This window comes from Amphiura filiformis, chromosome 12 (assembly GCF_039555335.1).
Source record: "Amphiura filiformis chromosome 12, Afil_fr2py, whole genome shotgun sequence".
Classification (NCBI taxonomy): domain Eukaryota; kingdom Metazoa; phylum Echinodermata; class Ophiuroidea; order Amphilepidida; family Amphiuridae; genus Amphiura; species Amphiura filiformis.
This window is the reverse complement of record NC_092639.1, coordinates 57502433-57523847: the sequence shown is the minus strand read 5'-3', so window position 1 is coordinate 57523847 and position 21415 is coordinate 57502433. Positions and strand designations below refer to the sequence as shown.

Sequence of the window (21415 nt, the reverse complement as noted above, 5' to 3'; positions counted from 1 at the left end):
AAAATATCAATTTTTAATGATTTGCCATAAAATGTGTATTAAATTGCGAATTTCAAAAATCAAAATTATTTGATATCAGAATGACATTCTTTGTATTCAGAATGCAATTCGATATGTCTGATGTGCTCTAATGTCCCAAAATAAATACTGTCCAAACGTTCATACCCCAGCCCTTAAATGCTCATATCTTTGGAAATGGTTGATCAATTTTAATGGTTTTTTTCTGCAAAATCCACATTTGTAAATGCTTCTTATAAGAAACTGAAAAATTTAATATTTCCGAGTCCCGACTGATTTTGCTTGATCGCATCACATAGTCATTATCATAATTATGTGATATCAATTTCCTGAACCACATTTCAACTTTTTTTTAACCTATTGCAGTTGTCCCAAGTGTTGGTAACCAGGCGCGACAAGCAACGCAGCTATAACACCGTTAGCTTCTCATCAGGTGCCACAGGCTGACAGCCCCCCTGAAGTTAATGCTTACAGGGATAACGGGACAAATAATGTGGGTAATGTATCGAGGTTCGTTACCGCTTCATCATCTTCGCATAATCTAACGCCATGTGACATGGTCAATTTGCCATATGCCCCGCCGCAGTCCCTACCCACAACACAAAATCCATCCTCGTCCACCAATGATATGCAGGACCTGCCGTCGGACTTTACGCGTATTTTATATTGATTGAGGTGCCAAAATGCCAATGCTCCACGCCTACAAATTTGTTTTGACAGGTGATCTTTTGTAAAGATCAACCAGACCAAGTCAAACATTTCCACGGGGTGACACTTAGAACCGGTTGTTTACAAATGATGTCCCCAAAATTCATTATCCAAGAATGCAAACCGTTCGAATAACTGAAAGACAATGACCTCCATCGGCAGCAACCTTAATTAGTATTTACCCCCCGTATCAATACACCAGCTACCTGACCGGTAGTGCGGCAAGAATGATAAAGGAAAATATAAATACCAGGCGACGCTATGCCGCCTCGCCGGTCAGGGTGTTGGACACCCATTCCCCTTCACAATAAAGATTCAAACCTCTCCTCAAAACATAACTACTCTCATAATAAAACTTCATTTCCTCCCTATCAAAATATCCACGCTCAATGAAGGGACGATGCTCACGGTTGCCGCGACCATGTTTGGTCGCGACACCCGAGATAAAACGAGCGTCTTCCCCTATTGAGCGGACCCCGATTAATAGTAAACATAATTATCCCGTTTAATATTTGACCATTGACTTCCTCTCACAAACATATTTAACTTCAATTATATGACTTCCCCGTTAGAAATTCCCTCACATAAACAATTAAGTAAGCATTTTATATTTAAGCTGTCGATGAGAGTCATTGGGGTTCAGTCTTGATTTTGTGTTCTGATACGAAAGACGAATTTGAGAACGAAGGATTTATACTTAATAAAACTTTACTTTGGCTTCGGCCCTTGGATGTGATATACCTTACGATTGTCTTTACCGTCTCGTCGCTTCAGTTATTGACTAACATCATAATCGACTACTAGTCCATATGCCTTTAAGATAAAGCATAGCATTATTGGACCATCACAGGGCACATGCCGCTCACTTATGTTCCAGAGGTTTCCCTTGGCATCGCCGGACTCATTACGGTAATACTTTTCGTTACCCTAGCCTTCGTCACAGCTTTTGTGGCACGTTATATATCAGAGGGAAATCGCGGACATGCCCAGACACTGGCTATCCAGGACATCGCCGCTTATCTTATAACATCCCGGGATCCCAGCTTTATGGAGTCACGCCTTTAAGCCAATCACTATCTAGGCTACTAACTTTGGACAGACTGCACGAATCCACGCATCCTGGAATATACCCGGGGAATATACTAACTCTTAATATTAACTAATAATTTTGCACACCCAACTGTGAGGAATACCATCAACCTACGAACTTTGCTCTTCAGTACCAAACTCTTGGAAATATACCATACCAGCCGACACAGCAACACGACCAGTGGTGAGATTCCATCTATGTTCAAGTGTACTGTACATTTCACTCATGTGTGATTTTGCTCAGCATATTAAACCCCACCTTCATGACACATCACGTTGAAGTATAAATTTTGTTTAATGTCATTTGCACTAATATACCCACGGGCGTGGCCAGCCGAGGTTACACCAAAAACGATCTTGATTCTCTCAATTAACTGTTTGACTTAATTATAGGTGTAGTTCTAGAGCTCCCAAGCGGACTCCACTGCAGCCGTCTTTTTAAACGATATTAGACTTAACCCAAACATAACACTTTATCGCTCACATTTTGCACAAATTACGCCAAACGAAGGCCAAAGCCCCCGTTATAGGCTGCAATTTTTGTATCAAGCTCGAACCGACTCCATCAGCGCTCAATGAGTTGGGCATGAGTATTATCATTCAAGTCCCTCCTGCTTGGCCACCACCGTTTAACCCAAAAGTTATTTATCTGGCCATAGAGCCTTCTACCAACCAGTCTAACAAATACCACATTCAGTTAGCAGCCTGGACAACCGATTCTTTTGTTTAGCAAGGCTCACTCAGTCATTTAATGTGGCAATACAAACGATCGAATTTGGTGTTGAAACGAGCTAAATTTTGAGTTACACCTTTTCAATGTAAAATTAATTTTCTCGGCCAAATGAAATGCAATCATTTTCATTTTTTCAGTAAATGTCAGGTCAAATTGTAGTGCTTGATACTTTTTTTTTTTCAAATCTTAGTGTTAAATTCAGTCATTTCGTGTAAGATTTTCGATTTTGATAGGCTTAAACTCTGCCCTCGAGCCTTTTCTTGGATCAACCTTGTAGCTTATCAGAGTAATATAGGTTGCTAATGAAGGATTTTTCCCAACTTTCTAACGCACATCACCGTGAGCGATATATCATAGTTTTGTCAGAATTTACGTTTTGATTTCACCATTTTTTCACCGGCTGAAATTTTTTCTAAATCAATGCGTGAAATATAAGGCTAATAATACTAGCATTGTGGATCGATATCCCTGTGTTTAATAGGAATACCGGCATGATACAGTGTTGCCAGAACTTCAATATAGCAACGAAATTCCCAGGCCTAATAGCGCTCCTATACTGATCATGTTTATAGCACGATGAGGATATTTCATCATCACGTGAGTGATTCGGACCAATGTGTTGAAATTTGCTTCTCCTCAAAACAACTTTGCCCGAAGGCTTACATGCAATTGGGCAATATTTTAAACAAAACTTTCTTTTACAAAACATTATATTACGCTGTATGTTTTATGATCAAGCAAACTGTTTTGAACACACTTCCAAAGAAATAACCTTCGTAACGCCCCGGCGTAACGCCCCAGACTTTCGTTATTTAAACGCCAGAAATAGATTGTCCTTATAAGAACCATCAGAGATTGTGGCTTATAAGAACCGTTCATTATCATTGTTAACTTAAACAGGTTTTTGTTTTTAAACATCTTTATAAATTGATTGTTTTTATGTTTGTTTGTAAATTTCGTGCTTTACGCGCTTTGAGTTCCTCATCAGAGATTGTGCCTTATAAGAACCATTCATTTTCATTGTTAACTTAAACAGGTTTTTGTTTTTAAACAAAACCTGTTCAAGCAATTATTTAAAATTGCTTGCCTAAAAACAGAATAACTTGGATGTTAATACTTGACGTAGTGTTTCAATTGTCATGAAGGTGACTGGGTATGGTGCCTTTTGTTTGTGTTTGTTTGAAACTGCTTTTGGAAACCCACTGAAAGTCATAGGCCCTAATGAAGCAGCCAAAACAATACCAGGTTAAACATGGAAGTTTATAAAAACTTATTAAATAACCGTAAGGAAAAAAAAAAACATTTGTGGCAACAATAAGCCTTGCATTGAAAGTCATGGTTAAAGTGTGTTGATTACCACACCAAAGTTTCCCTACATACACCCCCACTACCCACCTTACACACCTCTGCACCCACCCCACCCTATAGGCCTACATGTACATGATATTACATAATAATATATAGCATAGCTATACATTTAGGTATAAGCGCTTAATTATGACAAATATGGTTAGGCCTATATATAGGCCTACATGTCAAATTAAAAACAAACCCGAACACTGATGAATCTCTACAGAAACCCGAACACAAGTCTGAAGGGTGTAATGAAAATGGCAACCAGCGATGGGGGGGGGCAGGGGTAGGTCATACAAAATTCACATGGAGATAGGAGGGACAGAAGATTAAAATCCCCTATAATAACACGCTAATTTTTCTAGGTTTGGACCGTGGATTTTCATGAACCTCAAGCGTGCGTCTCTTAATACGGACTAACCTAGGTAAACAAACACACAGACAGACAAAATGGTTTTCATAATCATGGAATGCATATAAATTGAAATTGCAGGCTATCACGGGAGCAAATTTTAAAATTCACCTCATTTACCAATTGGGGATTTGGGCTACCAAATCGCTAGTCGGGCAATCTTCATGATCTTTGCTTTTCAATGGAAAATTGCCCTGGATGACAACAATGAAAATATCGACTATTTCTGCTGGTTGCATGCGAGATAAAAGCACCGAGTTTGACATTTTCAGAGCATGAAGGGAAAAAGGGTAAAATAAAAGCGGAAATTCTGACAAAACTATAATATATAGACCCACACGATGTGCTTTACAGAGGTGGGAAATATCTTTCTTTAGCAAACTATATTAGTTTGAGGCGCTAAAAATCAATTCCGTAAAAAGCTCGTGAGGCTAACTCAAGGCCTATAAAAATCAAAAATAACACACAAAAAAAAACAATTTGATGCTTAATATTAACACCAGAATTTTTAAAAAAATGTATATCCAAGCACCAAGTTTTTAACTGACATTACTGAAGAAAAAAAAAAATATTGCTTTATATTTGACCGAGAAAATTAATTTCATAGCAAAAAGGTGTATCTCTGAATTGTGCTGATTTTAACATGTATCGATCGACTTTTAGCGCGACTAAGCATTTCTAAAGAATCGGTTGTCCAGGTAGGTGACTGCATTATCTCAAAAATTAAGTTCGAGACCCTCCATGGCTCACAAAATCTAGATATACTTCAACGTATGCTGTCAGGGGGGTGTAGTTTGTATAACTTCACCTACAGTGATGATCAGCACCAATCATTCTCCCTACTAGTTGAGTACGGCCTTACATATTCCGTTGTCACTCCCGGTGAAAGTCTCATCACACATAATCCATGGTCCGGAGTAACCATTTCCACCTAGATAACGGATCACTCATTGTGTATTGTAAATCTATATCATAGTTAAAGCCATATTATAACATTTGCTGAGGAGGACGCCCTCACTGAATTTTTTTAATTCATATTTTTACACAATTAAATTGTACTTTATTAAACCAATATAGCCTGCAAAAATCAAGACTCTATAGGTGCTGTAGTTTTGCCAAAATCCGAGATTTTGAATAAAACGCCGGATTCGGCGCTTTATTATTACGATGGATTTATTAGTCGAACGCATACACGATGTTCATAACACACAGTACGTACACGGCGTGCGGGACGGTGATATGCACAACAAAAGGTCGTACTATAACATGACCGAAGGAGTGTGAAGTGCGTATTGGCGACATGTGCGCTGGTAGTAAATTCCAATTTTCTTTGCTTTGCCGTAGTTGTTCGGCTCAAAAATAAAAGGGATATATCTGGCAGTAAAAGCTAACATTTTATGGCAAAGAAATGCTTATCTATTTGGTTTGAAAATGTTATAATATGGCTTTAATGTTCACTGTATATTGTAAATCTGTATCATAATTAATGTTATTCATTTACTTCAGCCTAAATCGGGTCTATCTCTGCGAATGAGCATCGCTATTACCATCCCAGCCGTTTAATAGATATTACCCAACTTTGGTATCCGCATGCATCACGCCAACCAATTCTAATTCTTTTATAGCGCATTCATAGTGCGTTTCACCAATTTGACCGCAGTGCGTAGACATCTTTCAATATCTACATACTTGGTGTCAATCAATTAAAGAAGTGACTTTCGAATTTTTACCTAATTTCAGATTTTCGGTCACAGTTAAATACGTAGCCCCAGCCGAAATATTTTCGGAGGGCCACCTTCCTGCGAATGCCCAAGCTAATTTAGATGTAGAAGACCTACTTTTACCATGATAGACATGTAATGATATAGGCTGACACTATTGTACGTTACAATCATATTTCCTGTCCATGTTCTAGATGTATGTACTTATGTAACTGTACCACATTATAACGAGCACTCATTCTGATTTTGTGTACATTGTAAAGTGTCCCCATTTGCACAAGCCACAACCCTGACTCACAAAAGGGATGTGGGCATTGCTTGACCAATTCTGGTTCATAATATTGACAACTAACTAACATGGCTCTCCAAAACCAATTTCAAATTACTTTGCCTCAATTCAAGGGCAACACTACTGACAACATAGCCGACTGGTTTTCACGAATAGAGGACACAATCAGACCTCTAGTCGAGAACGCAGCTGACCTTAATGCACGTTTAGTGTCAATTCTCCCGCAGAAATTAGCTGGCAATGCCTATAAAGTCTACAACCGTGATGTTAAAGATGATTATGACGAATGCCGTCAATGGTTGTGTGCTGTTTTTAACAATCATGATTTTCTAAGAGTTTTCAAAGAAGAAGTAAGATCATCAACATACCAGATCAGCACAATGGTTGGGATGAATTTTTTCATTATAATTATTAAATCACACTCAAATGTAAGAGGATGCGCAATAATACTGATAGCCAGTCGTCATCAGTTGTTGGGGGTACCGGCAAGTCCCATCACCGTTTGATGAGGGAAGGGTGAGGATTTAGGATGAGAACAATGATTGGTTTTATTTTTACCATCTTCCCCCAAAGAACAGGCCTACATCACAAACGCAAGTAAGGCGTAATGGTAAATTGAACTGGGAAACCTGTCCCTAATTGCATTAATTTTGTTTTCCTTTTTCTCCTACTTCTTTTTGTTCTGTATAATATAGGTGCCAGATTTGACATGGGGGAATTTACCCTGGTTAATCATGCAACAAATATTTGCTAATATTGATGGAGTAACCAAGTTCAACTGTGCATTGGTATGTACATATTGGAGGGATCTTTTGATTAATTTCGATAGACATCATCATCGTCATCAGTTGTTGCGGGTACCAGCAAGTTCCATCCCCGTTGATTAGGGAAGGGTAAGGATTTAGGATGAGAACAATGATTGGTGTTATTTTTATATTCTAGATTTATGTAACTGTACCACATTATAACGAGCACTCATTCTGATTTTGTGTACATTGTAAAGTGTCCCCATTTGCACAAGCCACAACCCTGACTCACAAAAGGGATGTGGGCATCGCTTGACCAATTCTGGTTCATAATATTGACAACTAACTAACATGGCTCTCCAAAAGCAATTTCAAATTACTTTGCCTCAATTCAAGGGCAACACTACTGACAACATAGCCGACTGGTTTTCACGGATAGAGGACACAATCAGACCTAGCATACATGTAGCTGGCAATGCCTATAAAGTCTATTACCCACGCTATGTTTAAGTAAAGATGATTATGACGAATGCCGTCAATGGTTGTGTGCTGTTTTTAACAATCATGATTTTCTAAGAGTTTTCAAAGAAGAAGTAAGATCATCAACATACCAGATCAGCACAAATGGTTGGGATGAATTTTTTCATTATAATTATTAAATCACACTCAAATGTAAGAGGATGCGCAATAATACTGATAGCCAGTCGTCATCAGTTGTTGGGGGTACCGGCAAGTCCCATCACCGTTTGATGAGGGAAGGGTGAGGATTTAGGATGAGAACAATGATTGGTTTTATTTTTACCATCTTCCCCCCAAAGAACAGGCCTACATCACAAACGCAAGTAAGGCGTATTGGTAAATTGAACTGGGAAACCTGTCCCTAATTGCATTAATTTTGTTTTCCTTTTTCTCCCTTCTTCTTTTTGTTCTGTATAATATAGGTGCCAGATTTGACATGAGGGAATTTACCCTGGTTAATCATGCAACAAATATTTGCTAATATTGATGGAGTAACCAAGTTCAACTGTGCATTGGTATGTACATATTGGAGGGATCTTTTGATTAATTTCGATAGACATCATCATCGTCATCAGTTGTTGCGGGTACCGGCAAGTTCCATCACCGTTTGATGAGGGAAGGGTAAGGATTTAGGATGAGAACAATGATTGGTGTTATTTTTACCATCTTTCCCCCATCATTTTAATTTCACCAATTGTGCACGGTTCAGAGTATTCATGGGAAAAGCAAAATCAGCAACAAGCAAAGGACATTAGCAGTAGCACTCAGGAATGTACAGTGTCAGAAATAAAAGGAGCGCAACCATGCTTACATGCTTAAGGTGTAACTACGGACATCTATTTTGCAACATGGTGGCCCTGGATTGGTAAAATGTCTATGTGAATGCAGTCTTAATGTTATCTCCAGCTTAGAAGAGAAATATCTCAACACAAATAGAAGCTAAGAACTCTGGCTGACCCCAAAGTATCTTCCAGTCGCAAGAAAAAAATGTTGAATCAACAAGGAGGGTTAATAGAAGCTTTACTTGGGTCTGTGTTATCTACCCTAGCTAGACTTTTGTTGAAGTAAAACATAGAGTATGGACAAAATATACTCATATCCCCTGAAGTTCTGAATGCCAGTAAAGACAGACCAAGATCTTCAGAATCATCTAATATGGATAGGCTAGATGCTGTTATGTATACCTGAAAGAAATATTGGACAAGCAAAATATGTCACCATATGACAAGGCACAACAATATAATCAGATTTTACAACGTTACCTCACCTTTTACAAGAAGTCGGTCAATAAACCGTTATCTGTCAATGTGGTAGAGGACAAGAGAATACCAAATGAGACGGTGCACAAAATGTACCAATAGAAGATCAGCCCATTGAACCAGCCCTATAGGTGTCTCTAAGTTGACACAAGAACAAATATTGAGTAATTTTCCTGTCAGCCTTGTAAAGAAAGGGAAAACAATAATGGATCTAATTGAAAGTAGTCATGGTATATTAGATTGGAACCAACAAGGTGAACATTATTCGAATGCTACCAATTTGGTAAAATGCATGCTCAAAAGGATGATTTTTATATGATAAGTACTGGCGATGACATATGAATGTAAAGCGCGTTACAGATACCGATTTTTCATTACCTGATGAAAACTTAAGGTTAAATATAGGGAGAGTAAAACAATTTCCTTCAATTTGGTACAAGGAAAATGAAGGATATGATGAAAAGAAAGAATCTAATGAAATGTGCGGCGATGATTACCATGAGGACGTAGATGATGATTCTTATAGTATTCATTTCAATGGATGTGAATTAAAACAATAAAAATCCCTTAACTGGTTTTTGGAAGAGGTATATAATAATCATGCAGATCATCTTTTCATATCATTAAACTTTCCAGAGCTGTTCAACTGATGGGCATTAGTTTGTACCTATTGGAGAGATTTTTTAATCAATTTTGATACCCTGACAAGAGATGGAGATGAGATACGCCCATGTGATGTGGACAAGGTTTTGGTCAATTTAAAAAAAAGTAAGTAGAAGTAAGATCATCACCATACCATGCAGATCATCACAATGGTTGGGATGACATTTTTTCATTATGGTTATCATGCTTGCTATTTTCCTCGAAAATATCATTCTGTAGATATTTTAACAATGTATTTCCTAACGCTCAAAATCTTGTTGAATGTATGATTAAGAGGATGCTATGTAATATGGTAAGGGTAAAAAGTATAAACACTGAAACTTCATTTGATGGTAGTTATAATACTGATAGCCAGTCATCATCAGTTGTTGCAAGTAGCGGCAAGTTTCCATCACTGTTTTGATGAGGTAAGGGTAAAGATTTAGGATGAGAACAATGATTGGTTTTATTCTTACCATCTTCCCCCAAAGACAAGGCCTACATCACAGATGCAAGTAAAGCGTGTTGGTGAATTGAACTGGGAAACCTATCCCTAAATGCATTAATTTTGTTTTCCTTTTTTTTCTTTGTTCTTTTTATTCTGTATAATATAGGTGGCAGAATTGACATGGGGAGTTTACCTCAGCTTATCATGCAAAAAATATTCTCTAATATTGATACAGTAACCAAGTTCAACTGTGCATTTGTATGTACATATTGGAGGGATCTTTTGATTAATTTTGATTAAAGCAAGAAGTTGTCTCAATGGTTTTCGACCACATGGTGTGGAAAAGGTATAATCAAATTTAAGAAAATCAAAATTGAGTAGGGGTAATATTGTAAAGAAAATCACTATTCAGAATCAACACGGAGATGATTGTTCATGTATATGTGACAAAAAAGCATATTTCATTGATGTATACAAATTTTTCCCGAATGCTACTGTAAGAGCAAATATAATGTACACATGATAAACTAACCATTACTAATAAATAACTGAAAGACAATGACCTCCATTGGCAGCAACCTCAATTAGTATTTACCAGCGGCGTAGCTGGGATTTTTTCCAGGAGGGGCAAGCCCAGGGGCGGGGGCCCAAATCCACCAAATTTCCCTGCACTTGGGGGGGGGGTGGGGTGGGGGCCCAAATAGACTAACACAACACAACCAACAAACACCACACACATTACAACACAATTCTTTTGCACCCTCAGCACAGAACTCGAACCATGGCGTTCATTAACGCATACCAATGCCAAGATTGTTACAACCTGCTCCCATACCCGGGTGCAAATCATGGCTGTTACCGAGACGACGATGGCTTCACCGAAAACGAATCTTTCATGGATGAGTTCGCCGACTTAATCCAGAGGTGATTTTATTGTCATTATTTTAAAGTCAACAACACTACTAAATATCCACGAGTGCCCTGCTTGCGTCAGGGACATTCCGTATGCTGGCGCCAATCACAACTGTGACATGCACGAGACTGAGGAGGACGAGGGTTTTTCAGACGAGCCAGACATGCTGCTCGAATTTGACGAATCTGCTCGAATCTCTCCTTTGAGTTCAAAATAAGAGAATAATCTATATTTGATAAGAGGATGTTACAAACATCTCCAAAGTATGGATTTCATTATTTTCGCAAACCCCTGATTTATGTTTGTGACCATTGTGTAAGATGAAGCTTTTGTTACATTGTACCTCAAATCTTTATTGTTCCTGTTCCCAAAATTGAGGAAAATGCAGATTGGAACACCATGACCACACCTTGCTCAAACCAGTGTATGATTGGTCAATAGTTATAATTACATCACAACTAAGTTATCTTATTGGTTGAGACTTCACTCTGTAGAATTCTATTGTTATTGTAAATCAACATCAAAGACTTGATAATGTATACTGAGGGGAGTTAGAGCTTGCTTGTCAGATAGTGAACATCATTGGAATAAAACCTCTCATCTGTATCGATACTCATATCGATACTGGACTTAGTGTTTTTCTCATCTTGTCAGCTAAATTAATCAGTAATGTGCCGAGTTTCTAAATGTATTGGACAGGTACATGTAAGTTTGTGTCAATAATTACAATATTACCCATAGGGATTTCAGTAATATAGCGTAATAATATTGAATATGATGGTATGATAACTGTTGATGTTTATATCTTGTTTTGTTTTTATTTTGCTTTGCAGACCCATACACTGCTATCAACAACTTATGCGGGAATATCTCCAGTCAAATTCGGGAGATACCTGTTGGACAAATACAGCAGTTGTGATATGTCACAGCCCCTGGGTCACAGCAAAATAAGAAATTATGTTGGCAAGCATATAAGGATAAAGTTGTCAACTTCAGTCTTTGCCAAAATTGCAAACCTACTGCTGCATATCTTCCAGTCGCAAGAAAAAATGGTTGATTCAACAAGGAGTGTTTATAGAAGCTTTACTTGGACCTGTGTTATATACCCTAGCTAGACTTTTGTTAAAATAAAACATGGAGTATGGAAAAACATTATACTCATATCCTAAATGCCAGTAAAGACAGACTGAGACCTTCAGAATCATCAAATATGGATAGGCAAATGTTAATCTCCAGCTCAGAAGAGAAATATATCTCGACACAAACAGAAGCTAAGAACTTTGGCTGACCCCAAAGTATATCTTCCAGTCGCAAGAAAAAATTGTTGATTAAACAAGGAGGGTTTATAGAAGCTTTACTTGGACCTGTGTTATCTACCCTAGCTAAACTTTTGTTAAAATAAAACATGGAGTATGGAAAAACATTATACTCATATCCTCTGAAGTTCTAAATGCCAGTAAAGACAGACTGAGATCTTCAGAATCATCTAATATTGATAGGCAAATGTACTTAAAGGAAATGTTAGTCTATCTCCAGCTCAGAAGAGAAATATATCTCGACACAAACAGAAGCTAAGAACTTTGGCTGACCCCAACGTATATCTTCAAGTCGCAAGAAAAAATAAATTGTTGATTAAACAAGGAGGGTTTATAGGAACTTTACTTGGACCTGTGTTATCTACCCTAGCTAAACTTTTGTTAAAATAAAACATGGAGTATGGAAAAACATTATACTCATATCCTCTGAAGTTCTAAATGCCAGTAAAGACAGACTGAGATCTTCAGAATCATCTAATATTGATAGGCAAATGTACTTAAAGGAAATGTTAGTCTATCTCCAGCTCAGAAGAGAAATATATCTTGACACAAACAGAAGCTAAGAACTTTGGCTGACCCCAACGTATATCTTCAAGTCGCAAGAAAAAATAAATTGTTGATTAAACAAGGAGGGTTTATAGGAACTTTACTTGGACCTGTGTTATCTACCCTAGCTAAACTTTTGTTAAAATAAAACATGGAGTATGGAAAAACATTATACTCAAATCCTCTGAAGTTCTAAATGCCAGTAAAGACAGACTGAGATCTTCAGAATCATCTAATATTGATAGGCAAATGTACTTAAAGGAAATGTTAGTCTATCTCCAGCTCAGAAGAGAAATATATCTCGACACAAACAGAAGCTAAGAACTTTGGCTGACCCCAACGTATATCTTCAAGTCGCAAGAAAAAATAAATTGTTGATCAAACAAGGAGGGTTTATAGAAGCTTTACTCGGACCTGTGTTATCTACCCTCCGGAAGTTCTATAAAGACAGACTGAGATCTTCAGAATCATCTAATATGGATAGGCTAAATGTAGACCTGAAAGAAATATTGTACAAGCATATTGTCACCATATACATGTAACAAGGCACAGCAATATAATCAGATTTTACAATGTTACCTCACCTTTTACAGTAAGACGGTCAATAAACTGTTATCTGTCAATGTGGTAGAGGACAAGAAAATCCCTAACGAGACGAATGCACAAAATATACCATTTGAAGATCCGCCCATATTGAACCAAGCCAACCCCTAAACAATCCTCGTCAAATGCACCAATAAAACGTATCGGTAGATTAAATTGGGAGACATATCCTTAATTCTTATTTGATTGTTTCTTTCTTTTCTAGAATTGTCATGGGGTTGGCTGCCTCCAATATTCATGCAGATCATCTTTTCATATTTAAACTTTCCAGAGCTGTTCAACTGCACATTATAGTTTGCACATATGTGACCATCCAGCACAACTGAGCCCTGAAGTCGCCAATCATCATTTTTGAGATATTCAACCAAAATATTCTGCTTGAAATTAGCTTTAAAATGATGTATATCATGTCTATAGTACTTGACATTTAAGTAGTGAAAAATCAACAAAACAGTCAATAAATCCTTTGTTTCCTATTGTTTATTGTTAAGTTCAATGGAGCATATCTCAATTGTGGCACTGGCGACATCCAGGCTCAGTTGTGGTGGATGGTCACATATTGGAGAGATTTTTAATTGACCTTGATACCCCTGAAAAGAGATGGAAGTGGAGATGAGGTACACCCACATATATGGAAAAGGTGTTTTGTCAATTTAAAAAAGTAAACTGATAGTAGAAGTAAGATCATCACCATACCAGATCAACACAATGGTTGGGATGAATTTTTTCATTATGGTTATTTTTTAAATATTAACAATGTATTTCCTAACACTCAAAATCTTGTCAAATGTATGATTAAGAGGATGCTATGTAATATGGTAAGGGAAAAAGAATAAACACTGAAAATTCATTTGAATATGGTAGTTATAATAGTGATAGCCAGTCATCATTTTGCTTTTCAGACCCATACATTGCTATCAACAACTTGCCCAGGCTTGCACAGCTAGACGTAAGCTAGCAGTTATAGTTCAAAAGCTAGACCAAGAAATATTAAAGTTGGGTAATTAATCAGATGCAGCAGACGAAAGTCCCATATCTTCAATTTCCACCAGCTGATGCTGTGACCAAAGAATGTCTGCATCGGGGTTGTGGCAAGATTATGATACCGGCTACCACTAACTTGGAATTATTGCCAGAACACCATGTTCTGTTGAGCTACATTGTATGCAAATACCTGATTCAATATGTGTGTACTCCACCAATGAAAGTTCAGATCAGCAGCGCCGAGGCAGATTATAAACATTTTGGTTATAAGTATGTGCTAAAATGATGACTATACAATTAATATTAACGACTGCTGTGAACTATTAATGTTATTGAGGTAACTTAGAATGAAGTGTATATATTTGACAGTGTGAGCCAATTTCATTAATTAAACGTGTTTGTAACTTAAAACTGTTATACATTTAGAAAAGAGTGTGGTAAGTGGTCCCCTTAAGGTGGTATTTGGTGAATTTTGAGACTGCCTTTAGAAGGAAAAGATGAAATACACACAGTAACAATAACAATAATAATAATTATATTTAACGCCTATTACTGAACATATAACAAACAACCTAAGAATTCACCTCCCCTAGGAAGCCTTAAACTAAACAATATTTCCGAAACAAATCCAAAACCACAACTTTTATTTTGCCACACTCCATCTCCTGATTCATTGTATCTAGATGCCCCCCTTTTAGGTCAAAAGTCAATGCACAACTTTCACTAATTAATATTAACGCAAATAACAAAACTACATCCATTAGACCACCAAAGGCTATGCAAGTAGTGTCTCTTCTTTCGACCCATAATTGATAATAAAGTGTCATATAACATTTGTAGTTTTGTTAATCCCCTGTTAGGATAACCATTGTTATCCCTTTTGTAAGAGGTACCAACAGGGGCGTAGCCAGCTTTCTTGGTCAGGGGGGGCAAAATTCAAATTTTTGGGGTACAGACGAATAAAATTGCAGTTGCATCATACAATACATAGATACTGTATATCTTCAAGCTTCCTGAAAAGGGCCTTATTGGGATGATGGTATTTTACACTATTTTCGCCCATTATCCGGCTAAAAAAGGCTTCATTGTTACAATGTGCGCGCGTAGCGTGGAAAAATTTTATATTTTACACTATTTACTGGGTACCAACCAATATTGGATCAATGAGAAATATCTCAAAAGAGAGGCGAAAGACAAACCAGATTCATATTCTTGATTCATCATAGTTTGTATCTTGTTGTATATATCATGGAGATGCAGTGTTAATAAATTATTGGACCCCTAGTGGCCATCACTATACATATTACAGCAGAATTGTTCATGACTTTCATTTGTCTCATCCGTCGTCTTCATCCAACAACACCCAACTCATCTCTACCAATTAAATGAACTTATAATCGTGTGTTACAATGGTTCCAACATCAGCATCGACAGTTGGCCACAATCTACAACTTTCATGTCTACAGACTATAACACCATCCTGCTTGTCTCCATTTGTATAATTGTCAATGTTTTTATTGCTGCAATAACATTATACACATGCCTAACTCTGCATGGAGAAATAAGGAATAACAAGTGGAAACAGGTTTTACATTTAGAAGTAGGGAAAGATATAGCATTTGAGGAAGGGAACATTAGTAGGGGAAATAAGTCAGGACACTCAATCATATGCAGCCAGATCAAGTGCTGATGAAACTAAGCAACATGTAATAACCATCCAGGATCACCCAACAAAGATTAAGGACTTGGTAGTTAATGTTGATGAAGTGAAGAAAGGTAGTCTCCTGGGAAATTGTTTCAGGATGTGTGCAGTTCAAACCTGCCCAAATTGTAGAAACAGTTGGAACAGATTATGTGTGGGCCAAAGCACAGAACTTATCAAGTGCGAAAGTCCATGTGGATAATATCATAAAAACTTTCAGAGAAACACAGGAACTAAACCAGGACCTATCCACCATCACTGTGAGCCATGAGGAAATAAATATGCTGCGGGTCATGCTGCAGGCTACTCAAAGCCAGGTAACCGCAGTAACTGCCACAGCTACCACAAAACATTGGATGAACTCAATTCCAAGATAAAAAGTGCTCAGTGAACAGAAAGAAAAACTACAAGGCTTGTATGCCAAGTCACTAGAAACTACGAAAGAGTACAGAGACTAGCTTCTAGCATCTACTAATTTATCTCAGAAGATGAACACCCTTCAGCAAATCCTGACAACATATCAAGAAGATCTAGACGAACAGGAGGCTAAGATAACAGAACTTGATGAGCTTAAGATATTACAGGGCAAGACAATATTATAAGGAACCTAAGCAACAGCTTTTTCAATGTGCAGCCACATGTGAGTGCACCAGTTTCAACACCGGAATCACCAACATACAAGAACCACTAATTCAAATTCCAGCACCATCTTTAGCATTATCTAGCACTAGCTTGACCATAATACCTGAATCACCAACGCCACAAGAACCTCAAATACAATCCAGTTTATCCATCATCGAATACACAGTATAACAAAACTTTGAAGAAATACAAAAGATATAAAAACTCTTGGTATATTCCAACAAACCACCAAAGGAAACTCCAGTTCCAAACCATTAGAGAATGAATTTGGAGAAAACCTTCTGATAATTACAAACACTCGCTGAGCAGCAAGACCTTCCCTCTAAGCTTTTAATCCGATAAGCTGATTATCTATTTGTTTTCATGAATTGGAAGACATTCTTTGATGTATTACTGAGCTCAATCATCTGAAACTAATGAAGCGTGAGCCACCCAGGCTGGTGGCTCAGCATAGTATTTTATTAACAGAAGGTTTTCTCCAAATTCATTTCCTAATGCACATATGGCATCTAACAATGGTTTAACCATCATCAAATCTGAGCCATTATTCTTTTGAAAATTTTGGAGCAGCACAAAAGAAATAAAACTCTTGGTATTCCAACAACCACCAAAGAAATTCCAGCACATTTTCAAGTATCATGCCTAGCATCTAACAATGGTTTAACCATCATCGAAACTGGACTTTATTTCTTTGAAACATTTAGGAGCACCACAACAGAAACAAGATTTTTAGTATTTTCAGCAGAACACCGACAAAATATAAGAACAGTAATTTAGCTGATATCTCAAGTGAAGTGACAAGAATAGAGAAGACCAAAGCCAGCTGGAATATAGAAGACTACAGGCATTGCAGGACTAAAGCCCAGTGAGCTAGTACTGTACCTTTATGTATACTGTATAATTATTGTTAATTATTCCACATGTCATTTTCATTTACTATCCCGGACCCTGGCCATTATATAATATAAATCTGATACAAATAGATATTATTGCCGCAGCAAAAGAACCCCATACTCATTCATTTGCAATTCAATTAGGAGCAGTTTTTAGACTGCAAGACCACTGACATTGTTTGGCAATCCTTTAGGAAATTCAGGCAAGCCAAGATCTAGTTTTAGTCCAATATATGTGCACCAGTTTGAACATTATGGAATCCACCGTATAAAGCTGTACAACAAAACTTTGAAGGTATAGAACTCTCCGTTCTGGTGACCCACCCATTTAACAGAAATTCAGTTTCAAACACATGGCGTCTGTCTTATGACCATCATCAAATCTAAACAATTTTGAACATTTCGGAGCAGTACGAGTACGACAGAAATTAAACTCTCGGTATTCAAACAATCACCAAATGAAACTCAAACCAGCACATTTTTCAACTTAAGCACCATGCCTAACTTCTAGCAAATATCATCGAAACTGAAACTGAACAACACAATCAGGTTGTCAAAACATGATTCTCATTTCTATTGTATTCTCCCTTAAAGATTACTAAAAATATCAAAAGCCCCCAAGACATTTCACACTCGCATCCTGGCCAGAACAATAGCTTCTGAAAAGGAATGCGGGCAAAAAGTATATAAGGGGAGTTTTCTGCCCAGATCTGTGTCAGTACCTTTATAGTATCTCATTTGTCAACTAGTGTATAACTACCAGAAATGGCTTGCTAGAAGAATAAAAGACGGCCGAGGATTGGAAATTGTATTATATGTCTGCGTAAATTCGTCTGTGTCTACTGTCTACTAACCATGTTAATCTAACACTTCGTCAGAAGTCAACCTGCGGAACACTAATTTACACTGGTTCCCACACCCATCGCACCTGTAGCCCCTACTAGCATCTACTAGCATCTGTTTTGGACCCGATGTCATATCAATACCCCCTAGCCACCGATGCAGCCCTGGTTATGCTAGCACTTATGGTCATTATTTCCTTCGCATTTCTCATGCTTACAACGGCTTTCATCAGTAGATGGATTACAGAGTCAGAAATTTGTTATAGACAAGTCCATTTTATGCAACTCATTGCACAAGTTTTAATTTACGCCAACGGCGGAGAACAAGAAACGGAAGTGTAAACATACATCTTAACTCCGTCTTGGAATTCTTCATTTTGTTATCATCATTTCCATCATTTGCTTGAACTTTTGAATCTCCAATGCATCAATGCTTTCAATTTCATCACTATCACTTTTGGACATGGCTTGCTAGAAAAATAAAAGACGGCCGTTTGGTTGTCCGAGGATTGGAAATTGTATTATATGTCTGCGTAAATTCGTCTGTGTCTACTGTCTACTAACCATGTTAATCTAACACTTCGTCGTAAGTCAACCTGCCGGAACACTAATTTACATAACCTGCTACGACGAATATACCATCAACCCCTGTACGGTGGAAGGACAAAAGCAACCAAACTCTTTCACGAAGGGTTGGTTGTTAAAAACAGATGTCGATAAGAGTTCAAAATTCTGAACCAAACCCTCATGATTCATTGTACAATGTAAGTAGGGAGAGACTGTTGAGTGACTCTTATCAGCCATAAACAAGGAAGGGAAGGAGAGTATATGTCAATAGTAAAGACGTTTGAATGCACCCAACATAGTTGGTTTTTATAAAAAGTTTAAGTGCTCTTTCAAAAAAATCTTTACCATACCAGACTGAAGATTGGGCTCATTTACCGCATGGAGATTACAAAATAAACGGTACAAAAAAAGATACTGTAAATAAAGCCAAACTATGCAGGCCTGGTTGTTAAAAACAGATGTCGATAAGAGTTTAAAATTCTGAACTAAGCCATAACCAAGGAAGGGAAGAGATTATGTCAATGGCACTAAAGATATGTTTCAATGTACCAAAGACAGTTCGTTTTTATAAAAAACAATTAAGATGTCAAAAAGAATTCAAAATTTCTAATCAGGGTTTACAAGTTGAAAAGGTTACGGTTCGCTATCTATGGGTTTGTTAACAAAATTATCAGAGCTGCAAAACAATGTTTGTAGACAAAATCACTTAGCCTAATTGTTATTTCACAAAACTTGTAAACATAGATGATGCTTTGTTAAATTATCACCAACAAAAGCCTTTATATGTGCCGTAACCACTCTGGTATAAGCCCACCCCCCTAGATGGCAGATTTCACATCAAAAAAGGGGGTGGGCGTATAACCAGGGAAGGGCTAGTGCTTGAATTTTAAAATAAGAACAATCATCCCTCATTTGTATATGCCCAATGTACCAGTAATTTCTATCATCTATGTCAATTTCTTAAAATTGTAAGTGTGTAATGTTCAGTTCAGTTCAGTTCAGTTCAGTTTATTGTTTAATTATCAACTGATTTTTTTTATTTGTTCTTAAATATGAGAGCAAAGCATTGATTTCATTTAAGATCTTGGCCAAAATTTAGTATTGGACTTATACCTGAGTGCACCCTTGTTCCCAGAATGTTTTGAAAAATAGTGGGTGGGCTTATACCCGAAGGTGGGCTTATACCCGGGTGGTTACGGTATTTGTCATCTCTAGTAGAGAATTGCAAAATCACCTCTGCTTCAAGAAGCTGAATGAAGAACTTTCCATATGAAAATAAAGTTTTACGGGCAACGCAAAAGTAAAACTAATTTAACCCTGGCGAGAAGTCGACAATCTCATTTGGGTGTGATATGCCGTTTCCGGGTCAGGTGGTCGCTAGCCACTTGTTGCGTTTGTTGTGGTACTGCCGGCATGGCCAGGGATCCAATGGGATACGCCGATTTTGTAAGATTTGGAAGCGCAATTGGGTTTGATGATCAAAATTATAAAAAGGCGAAGGGCACAGAGGGTACAGAAAGTAATATTAACCTTGTTATAAAACTTTAACCTTGCTTTAAAAATAAGAAAATCTTCTGCTGAGAATATTTTAAATTATATTCTAACAGCCTATATAGTGAAACCTATCTTGGTTTCTAAAAAGAAATATCTATACATAACCAAAGTCATACTTTTTGGTTTATAATATTCAAAACTATGAATATTAAAAGATCATTTATAACATTCAAAACTATGAATATTAAAAGATTATACCAATCATATCGGTCTTTTGTGAAGTTTGGTTGCTCTGAAAAGAGCCGTTCATTCTGCGGTTCGAAAACCTTTTCTGTCTCTTTTTTAGAAACTATACAGTCCTTTCTTGGACTCAAGTATGATATCAAGTCCAGACTAGGACTTGATACCGAATGATGAAACCTGACTAGGTTTCAATCTTGAGGATGGTGACTGTGAGTCCTCTCCTGGACTCTGAATTTGATAACGAGTCCTGACTAGGACCCGATACAGAATAAAAATCAACAGACACTTTGCTCATTGTGGGGATGGCAATTTAGCAAAAACATGCATACATGTGGAGGAGAGATTGGCATTGAATCTATCTGGCAATCACATGGGAGACAAAGATTTTGCAGATTGGTTTTGGAGGCGCCTGTCCAGAGTATTCATGCTATCACAGCAGCCGAGGTCTGACTGGTCACATCCAAGCCTAGAAATAAGTGGACTGGAACCATGAACATTGCTCCTGGTTCACTGGCATTTTACAAGAACCATGAGTAATTTCTGAAGAAACAGGGGCAATTTTCAAAAAGTAAATCCTTTTCTACATATACAATACAGCACTAATGCATCAAGTGCAAAACTGGAACAAGGAGCAATTTGTTTTAGAACATAGCTCCTGGTTCATGTGAATTTTATAAAGACCAGGAGCTATTTGTAGCTTTACAAGGGCAAATTTGCTCCCAGCTCCTGCTTA

The 21415-nt window shown here is 37.4% G+C and overlaps 2 long non-coding RNA genes across 2 annotated transcripts; both read left to right on the top strand.

Annotated features, from left to right (window-relative positions):
- Nucleotides 1–1897: 1897 nt before the first annotated feature.
- LOC140166469 (uncharacterized) lies at nt 1898–9813 on the top strand. The gene is made up of 4 exons (XR_011860868.1): nt 1898–1999; nt 7019–7216; nt 8011–8209; nt 9484–9813. It is a non-coding gene; the product is annotated as an uncharacterized lncRNA (long non-coding RNA).
- A 132-nt stretch (nt 9814–9945) lies between these two features.
- LOC140166470 (uncharacterized) lies at nt 9946–12018 on the top strand. The gene is made up of 3 exons (XR_011860869.1): nt 9946–10283; nt 10704–10861; nt 11684–12018. It is a non-coding gene; the product is annotated as an uncharacterized lncRNA (long non-coding RNA).
- Nucleotides 12019–21415: the final 9397 nt, after the last annotated feature.